Genomic DNA, 9,819 nt, shown 5'->3' with positions numbered 1-9,819 from the left:
TCAAAATAATTTGTAGAAATGAAACAAAGGGAATAACTTAAAAATTATGTTGCAATTTGTACATAACTTTTTTTACAACACTAGGCTAGTTAATTTTCTTCTGTTAAGGATTTTAATATCAACTTGTTTAAGATAATTTTTTCTTTAAAAATTCTTTGCTAAATGTTAAATTTCTATTCTAAACTAGTTATAAGGACCATTATTTTCAAGTCAGGCTAATGGTTATGTCAGGCTAGCATCTGTTAAATAGCTCGACGATGAGTATAAGAAGCGCAGGAGTTGCGCGGGCACACATAGCCTCGCCAAGACCTTGTCCGCTACGCAAGGACGCAGGTCGCAGCCCCTACACGAAAAGCCTCCCGCCATTTCCAAACGAACGCGGCCGCAGGAAAGTTCGCTTCTAATTTAAAAATATAAAAAGACAAAATATATTAAAAGAAACACAGTAAACTAAGTAATTTTTAAACGTCGCTGATATTCCCTAACTCAAATTAGGAATTAGGAAAACAAAAGATTAAGCGCTGTGTTGTGAGAATAATATAGTGAAACGAAGAAAAATTGGGTGAGTCTTATTTTTACTTATTAATTTAAATATTGTTTAATACCACTACATTAATGCACTATTCTAAAAACTTATGAAAGTTTTGCGCACCCGACCGCGTTGATGTCTTTTTTTACAAACTTTTTGTCATCACCGCAGATCAAGTGATCTTATTAAATGCTTTTTACATGAATTAATATAGTCATAATAAGTAAATTTATTACAAAGTATAATTACTTTATGACTTATTTTCCTTCATTACATATTTTTTTCGCAACGACTGGATGCATCGTTGTAGTTGTTGCGGAAAATAGAATTTACCATATTGGAAATCCATGTGTAAATAAAGTTCCCAGGGAATTTACGCATATGGGTTGGATTCAATTGTAGAGTAAGATGAATTGTTTCAATTAGGAAAATGTTTTAAAGTAAAGTATATACTAAATCTAACTTTTACTTGTAATGTAAACTTAGCTAGTTAATTCCTAATAACCTGAAGATACAGAATTATATTAATATTAAATTGTAACTACGATTTATTAATTAGTGATGTACTATTAATAAATCGTAATTACAAGTAATAAATAGATTATAAATCCTTGTAAAGTTTGAGTTCGGTAGCAACAAAATAGGTTTATTGCAGCAAATATTGTACGAAGGCTTTTAAATTACTTCTGATATAGGTAAACAGGAATGCACTGATTAACCTTCCACGAAATTCAAATGCATAAAATATACGTCATATCTGTGAGAGTGGTTTACTACTCTCAATAATCTAAATGTATATAAAATATATATAAGTGAACATTTTTATGTACTTTTGTTTTTAGTATTAACATCTTTATTGTTCTTTGTTGAGTGTTCATAGGTTCGCGCTCAAGAGATACTCGGATAAGCGTACGAGCGCAACTCATGTTAATTCGATCGATAGCGTACACGAAGTTTGTGCTTTGTTCTGTTTTTTAAGAAAACTAAAGAATTTAATAGGCTGGAATTGGTTTTATTTTGCTAATACAAGTTTGCTATTGAGATAAGGGGTTCTGCAATGTAAAAAAATAAATAAAGCAATATCAAATAAATTGAGTATATATATATAACGTTTTACGATGCTATAATTAAAAATAATTCTGAGTTTCGAGCTCTTAGGCTTTTGCGATTATTACACAATAGGAAATAAAAATATTTATTTCGGATCTGAATCAACAACAAATCAACATTTCGGTCCCTTTATGGTTCATATGGTTACTGACGGACAGTTGGTGGGTGACGGATTTGTTTAGAAAAATAAACAAACGCGATTCAAATCCGAAAAATAGTTGCATTTCCTAAATAAATCAGAGTTTTAATATAATTGATACTCTCATCTTTCTTTCGATCTTTATAGGATTTATTCTTCTCTTTTTTTATTATTCCAAGTGACGAGACGAAAGAGTCGTGGGCCTAGTGGTAAGCAACATGCCTGTCCATTACAGTTGTAGTGCCCCTGAGAGCTTTAAGTCACAAAGATTTGAGAGGCACTGCACCCGTCACCCTGAAACATGAATAGACAGGTCCTATGTGCCTGTAATTTCATCAGCACCCTTAACCTTCAAATCTGAAATGCAGTAATAGTCACATTACTGCTTGGCGGCAGAAATAGATAAGGTACTAAGGTACCTACAACGAGCTCTACTGCCACTAAAAAGGTCTATTAAGACGGGTCTGTATCCCCGTTCTTTTCTACATAAGTTTTGATTATAGTGACCCTCCCTACCAACCCTTTGGGTATACGAGAAGGATACTATGACCTGTGCAAGCAAGCTCGCACAAGAACCATCTCAGTCAGGTCCTGACCCCAGATCAGCCCGTTTGCACAGACTTCAAAAAGTGCAAGATTAGTGTAAATCGAGTGTATCATATTATTTTGTTTAAAACAGGTTGATACAACTCTATCTGTAGTAAAATGCGAAGAACAAGTCAGTATATTTTTTAGATTGGCTGACTTATTTAGTATCTGGAAAAATATTTTAAGAAGGTTCAAATATAAAATCCAGATAATGTTTAATGTGTTAACAAAAATATATGAATTCAGAAGTCAAAAAACTGTTTCGGTTGTTTATTTATTGCGTCTTCACATTATTGCCATATCAATAACACGTTTGCTATATGATTATATTGTTTTTGCACTCATAAAAACAAACTATTATTAAAATTATGTATTTGGATTACATCAGCTGGCTAACCGTGTAACTCGAAAGACAGACTGGTAGCGATATTCCATCGTTTCGGCTATCTCGTTACGCGATTCGCCTGCTATAGAGTTGTTGTATGTTGAATGATACAGTTCAAATAATAGCCATCAATCTTGTCGTGGCATGTTCGTGTCGTCACTTGGTGTTATAAAAAAAATCGCTCGCGTAGGTATTTTTTAATCATAATCGTTACTTTAGTCAAAAATAATAAATAAAATAATATGTGAATATCAATAAAAATTATATAACTAAGATGTACAATTATTTATTATCCATAAATAGAGCGCCTATTATTACCTACTAATAATAGTTTGAAAATCTTGTGTAGTCATTTATTACCACTTGATCAAATGTCATAATTATATTAAAATGGGAAAATATCAATCTAAAAATCTTTCGAATGAGATTTTTGTTATTTTGGTATACTGGGCGGGCGAGTGATGGCTAAAGTTCGACAAAGAGGGAGTCGACGTCCACTAATATTTCGATCAAGTTGTTCTCAATTAATTAATTATATTCATAATTGACCTTCCTTAATATTGTATTTTTTTTTGTATTATTCAATACAAATACTCTTTAATATAACGTATTTTTCCCATGACATACAGGCATTGCCTCGGGTACCTTAGACAAAAATTAAATCCCGTTCCTTAGAGTTAGGGACCTTACGGCATAAAATAAAGTGTTACTCAGTTGATGTTTAATAATAATTGTTAACAAAATTTAATGACAGAGGGTTGTTCCATGTAACATATCCAATACAATAGTTTCTTTTTTCCATTCAACATTTGCCGGTAACTATTTCGTTTTGGATTTTTTGTGTACATGCTACATTATTTTCATGAATAAAATGGAGTATGCTTTTATATCACAGCGCTATCTCAGTTACATAGGGTTGGCACAATAGGTGGTATCGTTTATGTTCGTCTGTATACATTAATGTTATTGACGCGTTGTAAATTGTCTAACAGTAAATTTTACTCACGAGCTTAAAATATAAAATGTAAAGATATTGATTCGATAATTATTTGCGGTTTTCAGTCGTTGCATATTGTAATACTTAATAATCTAGTATTAAAAAGGAACATTATCAAGATGACATTTACAAAAGGAACTGTCACTACGACAGCAAAATCAGCGAATTAAGCAAGTTTTTTCGAATTTACAAGACGAATTTTGCTTTAGTTTAAATTAGGCAAAGTTTGTTTAGTAAGTTTCGTAATCAATGATTACATAGATGATACCTACGTTATGTTTGTGATGATACAAAACGATCATTATTCTCAGGTGAAATTGACCTGTTAAGGACTTGTGGTTTTTTGTTTTGTTGTGGCGATTTCAAGTGTAGTTTGGTTATTTACGAAATAAAGATTCTTGATTTGATTTGTAAGTATGTACAAAAAACTTGCTTAGCTCGCCGTCTTTCCGTAGTCGAAGTAAAAGTTGGCCGTAGTGTGATATCTGAATAAATGACGAAATCAAGCCATCTATGTATATTTTACATGCACTAAATTGAAATTTGTATACTTTACCCACGAAGTATTTAAAATATTAATTCAGGCACTACAAATTCTATGCATATATTCCCATAGATTCTAAAGTAGGTGCAGAAACTGCAGACTCCCATTGCTAAGTGGCATAAGCCTATTTTCATCTTTTGCCTTTTTGTCCTCGCTATTTATATTTAACTGGACTGTAGCACAAGTTTTAACTTGAAGCTCTATAATAAGGTCCATAAAAGACTACTATGGATCGTCAACGAAGCCTCCAAACAGGTTCGATTCCCGCGAGGCTGAGCTCAGTTCTCAGAAATTCATATAAACAACAAGTGCAATTGCATTGAGTATCGTAAACTAAAACAACGGATGGGTTCTACACGATAAAGTATAATTTAAAATTATAATATTTTTCTTTATACTTTGTAAGACCAAATAAACGACATAGCATTTCAAAGTTAAATAGAACTCTAATAATAGGGCCTTTTTAATTGTAAATGCGTGTTAAAGATGCGGTTTTCTGTATCAATTCTGGTAGTGAAATCTAAAATGTCTCCGTAGTAACATAATAACCAAGATTTTATCCATTGTAACTACACTTTAGGTATTACGTACCTAATACGCATGCACCTACGTACGTAGTACCTAATATGTACTATTGCAATATTACAAAAATAAAAATCTTAGATTAATCGTGTTTGAGTAGACGAGAACAAAAAATTTTGTAATTTTATTCCTTTTTATCACTGCAGAATTCTGCGGGACATTAAGAAACTTAACCGTCGTCAAAGGTTTTTTTTATAATATTAAATGAGAGAACGAACAATTCGTGCGCCCGATGATAAGCTACACGTCATATCAGTTGCAATGCTACTCAGAGCTTTAAATCGCAAAGACCTGATGGGCACTGCCACTGCGCCCGTCACCCTGAAACATAAGTTTACAAGACCCACGTGCCTGTAATTTCACTAGCACCCTTACCCTTCAAAACACAGTAATGCTGACATTACTGCTTGGGGGCAGAAATAGGTATGGTGGCAGTACTACTCTGGATAAACTCTTTCACAAGGAGCTCTACTGCTACAAGGTACAAAGAAGAATGATAAGGTATAAGTGTCTTTCATTGTAGTGCTTGTGTAGATATGCATAACTCTAAATTATTAATTAACCTAATTTTTTTATTCACGTACAAAGTACAAAAACCATAATAGGTACAGGATGAATTAATACTAAAGATGTATCGTAGCCAAATTAACATCTTATACACGAGTTCACGAGACACTCTGGCGATTTTTTTGTAGCCTATACTAATTACCGCAACGTACATATTAGAAACAATAGGCTGTTTAATCATAACGAGATGTCCCAGACTAAACTGATTATTTATAAAAACAATAAATAGATATAACGTAAAGTATCTATCAGACGTGATCATTGGAACTTTAAAGAGTTGGTTTGATTGGAAAAACAAATATACGCGATTTAAATGCTGAATTATAAAAAAAGACCTCAAAAGTTCGTGGAATTACATGCAATTGCCAAGTTTTTTTTTAAATCGGTTACCGGAAAGTGCGCGAAACCTGATTCATGAAATTTAAATGGGACCAATAATGAGGTACCCTCTTTCCAACAAAAAAGAATTATCAAAATCGGTTCACAAATGCCGAATAATCGCGTAATATTATATACAAAAAAACATACAGTGGAATTCAGGACCTCCTCCTTTATTTGAAGTCTGTAAAAAAAGAGTTTTATTTCCAGTGCGAAAAACATTGTCTTTTTTTTTAATATGATACATATGTAGGAAATAAGTCTATATTGGTTTTTATTTTATTATTTTAATTTAAAATAATAGCTTTAAAGAAGATAAATAAAAGTCTCAGGAGTTTGTTGGTTTTTGCCATTTCCGCTTCACTCGGGATTCATCCATGACGTTACCTTTTGTTTGATGTTAAATATGTATACTAAATATATTAATTGATCCACATGCAAAATAGGCGCTTTGTCGTCGAGTTGCGGAAACCAGCCCGTTGCACCAAGTACCAAGTATATTAATTGATATTAGATATTAATTTGAATCGAAGTGAGATCCGTACTAAATGAAGAACTAAATATACTTAAATGACAAATATGATAAGTATATGAAAGCAAACAACAAATATAAATCAATAATAAAGTGATGGAATTCGAAAGGTAACATTTGAAAACATATACATAAATAAGTTTTATTTCGCATTTACGTTATTCTCAATCAAAGCCTATTATCGAGTTCTTAGGTTTTCGCGATTGTTACACATAGGAAATGAAACTATTTTTCCGGATTTAAATCGCGTATATTTGATATTGACTCAACCTTCAACCGTGACCATGGGACCTGTAAAGGGCCCGAAACGTCGGTTTGTTTGAAAAAAACACATATACGCGTTTTAAATCCGGAAAAATAGTTTCATTTCAAAGCCTATTATTTTTTTATGGTATTCAAACTAGCAAAGAGTCAAACCGTCAATTTAATGAAAGATGGAAGTGGACGGAACCCTCCATCTGTAGATAAGTAGGTAGCAATAACAATTGAAACTGCGTAAATAAATAATATATTTCCATTAACATAAACCAAAGTATGAGTGAGAAGTTAGGTTAGGTTAGATAAATTAACGTAAAGATTTTTTCTATAGTGTTTATTTTTTTTTTCATTAAGTAAATCTAAAATATCTTTTTAAGATACAAAGTAACGGGATGAACAAGTCGTACGCCTGGTGGTAGGCAACTCGCCCGTCCATAACAGCTGCAGTGCCACTCAGAGCTTTAAATCACAAAGTACTGAGGGGCACTGCCCCTGCGCCGGTCACCCTGTGACGTAAGTTCACAAGTCTCATGCGCCTGTAATGTCACTAGTACTCTTACCATTCAAAACCGGAATGTAGTAATGCTTACATTAGGTAATGCTTGGTGGCAGAAATAAATAAGGTGGCAGTACGTTTCTGGACGATTTCTTCCACAAGGAGCTCTACTGCTACTAATTATAATATTAGATCCTTCATTTCGCTTCAAACATTGCCTTCCAAGGTGTTATAAAAAACGTTAGCTTATTCAAGGTTACACTTCATCTAAGTGATATACTAATAACAGTGTTCCAGTTATGTATACGGTTTGATGTTATGACTTACATTCATAATAAGGCGTTTACATTCCGAGCTTATGCAAATTGAGTTGGTATTCTTTTGCTATGATCTGAATTATAGTGTGTTATCGCATTGTCCATCGCGCTGTGGGTGTTAAAGTGTACAACTGTAGGGGCTTTTAGAATCTAAACTTGTCGTTTCGACCTTATAGCTTCGTAGTAGAGTTTCAGATGAGTTCACGTTTGGTCCTTAAGGTGTATTGTAAAGATAAGGAAATATTCTGTGTAGGGCCCGTTAGGTAGTCGACAGTTGTTGGGTGTGACATGTTAGTCATGCTGAGTTTGTGTTCACATCCAATTGAAGTTAGAAGCTTATTTATTTTGTTACGTCCTTTTGACGGAACTTGACGGAAGCATTACTTGCCTATCCCTCTTAAGCTTGTCCTTTAGAATAACAAATAAAAATGTCCGATATTTCTTGGATCTTAAATATATAATTCAAAACTTTGATCTGTAACAAGGGTTACTTATCAAAGTTTCAAACTATACATTTTCACTTGGTTTGGTTTACATAAATCAAATGTCTATCAAAATTTAGCGTACAAAGTCACTGAACTAAAGAGAGATTAGAAAGATTCTATTCATATTAAATTAGCTGTCACCGAACATTCAGAGTGGATGGATATTTTTGCAAAGGCTAATTGAGTAGTCCATTAGCAAACTGCGTTATGTACGTGGATAAAAAAGGTATAAACTAAAAAAAAAGAATTATTGCTCCGAAAACGGATTTTCAAAATGGTACTTTTTTAATTATGTGAAAATTGTGATAAAAAAGAGATAAACTATATGAAGACACAAAATCACAGTATTATACTTTTTACTTTATTTCCTTTTAAAAATTGAACATAGACTTTTTGTAATAATAATCTTAAAATAACCAGTTTTGTAATTGTTCAGAATTAATGTAGCTAGTTTTGCAACAACACAATGACAACATGGCTAGTTTTGTTATAAAAGTAGTAAAAAATAAAACTTCAATCTAATTTTAATTTTCCTTTAAACTCCACGTCATCAACCATCAATGTATCTTCACTATCTGTAATTTCTTCTTCTTCGGTCACATTTGATTGTACTTGCCCGATAATATGAGTATACAATTCAAGAATTTCGTATGTGAACCAATCTGCTCCGAAATGTTTGACGATCAAGTTTTTAATAAATGAACAGAGCCTCTCGGATGATAAAATAATAAAGACCAAACAAAATAACGAATTTTGCACGAGATTATGCACAATATCACCAGTAGTTGCAGGTTGATGACAAAATGGCAACTTTTGAAAGTGTAAAACTAAGAAAGATAGCGACTTTTACAAGAGTAGTCAACATTTGACACTGATTTGTTCAGAATATACCAAGTTTTAGTACTGTATTGTTGAAGTATTTGAAATTATTTAAAATACTGATCCATTTCACGTCATTAACTAAAAAGCAAGTAGACTACTCAATTATAATCTCACGTCATAAAAATATCTAAGAATTATTATCATATCACTTAAACTTGCTACATACATGTGTTTTATAAATGTAGGAACCATTTTTCGGTATCGGACAAGTACGAAGTGTGAAAGTGTGAAAAGTGGCTTCATGATTGACCGAATGCGTCCGGCACATTTGGCAAGTCAGCCAAGTAGGTTCAAATTCTATGCCAAGAATTCGATGTTTTTCTCCAATATCAGTGCTGTTACTTGTAATGCAAGTGCGTTATAGAACTAGAATAAACTTTGAATTTATTATTGTTTACTGATACAACACAGTGCTTTTTTACTGAAGTCCGAAAGTTTCTTAGAAATCTCACAATCTTTTTTTGAGAAAACAATTTTAGCACAGTCAATTGTTTGGTCAAGCGTGAGTTGTCAAAAATGAATAATGTTTTACAAGTTTTTTATTACTGCTCGATTCCGTTTCTTGTAAGGATCATTTCATTGTATCGGAACAAAAAATCGGGATAGCAGAAGTTGGTCAAATTGAATAACATGTATTTTCATATAACATGGAGAATGCAATGTACTAAATCTTTTATAAAAAACTCGTATACAAATCATTATATAACAAGTGTTATATAATTTCCAAGCTGTTAATTTTTATATAGATTTTTAAGACTTTCGTGGTTATTCACTAAATGATTATCACTAATACTAGGTTTCTTACCACGGTATGACTTCTTTTTATTTTCCCGATATTTCGGAACGGTTGCACGCTCCATGGTCACGGGTTGACTGGACGGCGACAGAAAGAAGACGTTCCGAAATATCGGGAAAATAAAAAGAAGTCATACCGTGGTAAGAAACCTGATATTAGTGATAATCATTCTGTTAATTTTTATTCTAAGTTCCAAAACAGCATTTTTTACAAACATATTAACGGTAGTTGTAA

At 32.5% G+C, this 9,819-nt stretch overlaps 1 protein-coding gene across 1 annotated transcript in view; it reads left to right on the top strand.

The window, feature by feature from the left end:
- The first annotated feature begins 299 nt into the window (after window positions 1–299).
- LOC113228424 (serine-rich adhesin for platelets-like) overlaps window positions 300–9,819 on the top strand; it is a 37,644-nt gene continuing 28,124 nt past the window's right edge. The window contains exon 1 of the mRNA XM_026461724.1: window positions 300–562. The gene's annotated coding sequence lies outside the window, so the exon portion shown is untranslated. The remainder of the gene's footprint in view (window positions 563–9,819) is intronic.

Source organism: Hyposmocoma kahamanoa, unplaced genomic scaffold, assembly GCF_003589595.1.
Source record: "Hyposmocoma kahamanoa isolate Upper Pololo Valley unplaced genomic scaffold, ASM358959v1 232, whole genome shotgun sequence".
Classification (NCBI taxonomy): Eukaryota; Metazoa; Arthropoda; class Insecta; order Lepidoptera; family Cosmopterigidae; genus Hyposmocoma; species Hyposmocoma kahamanoa.
Note: the sequence above shows the minus strand (reverse complement) of the source record. Positions and strands in the feature narration are given on the sequence as shown.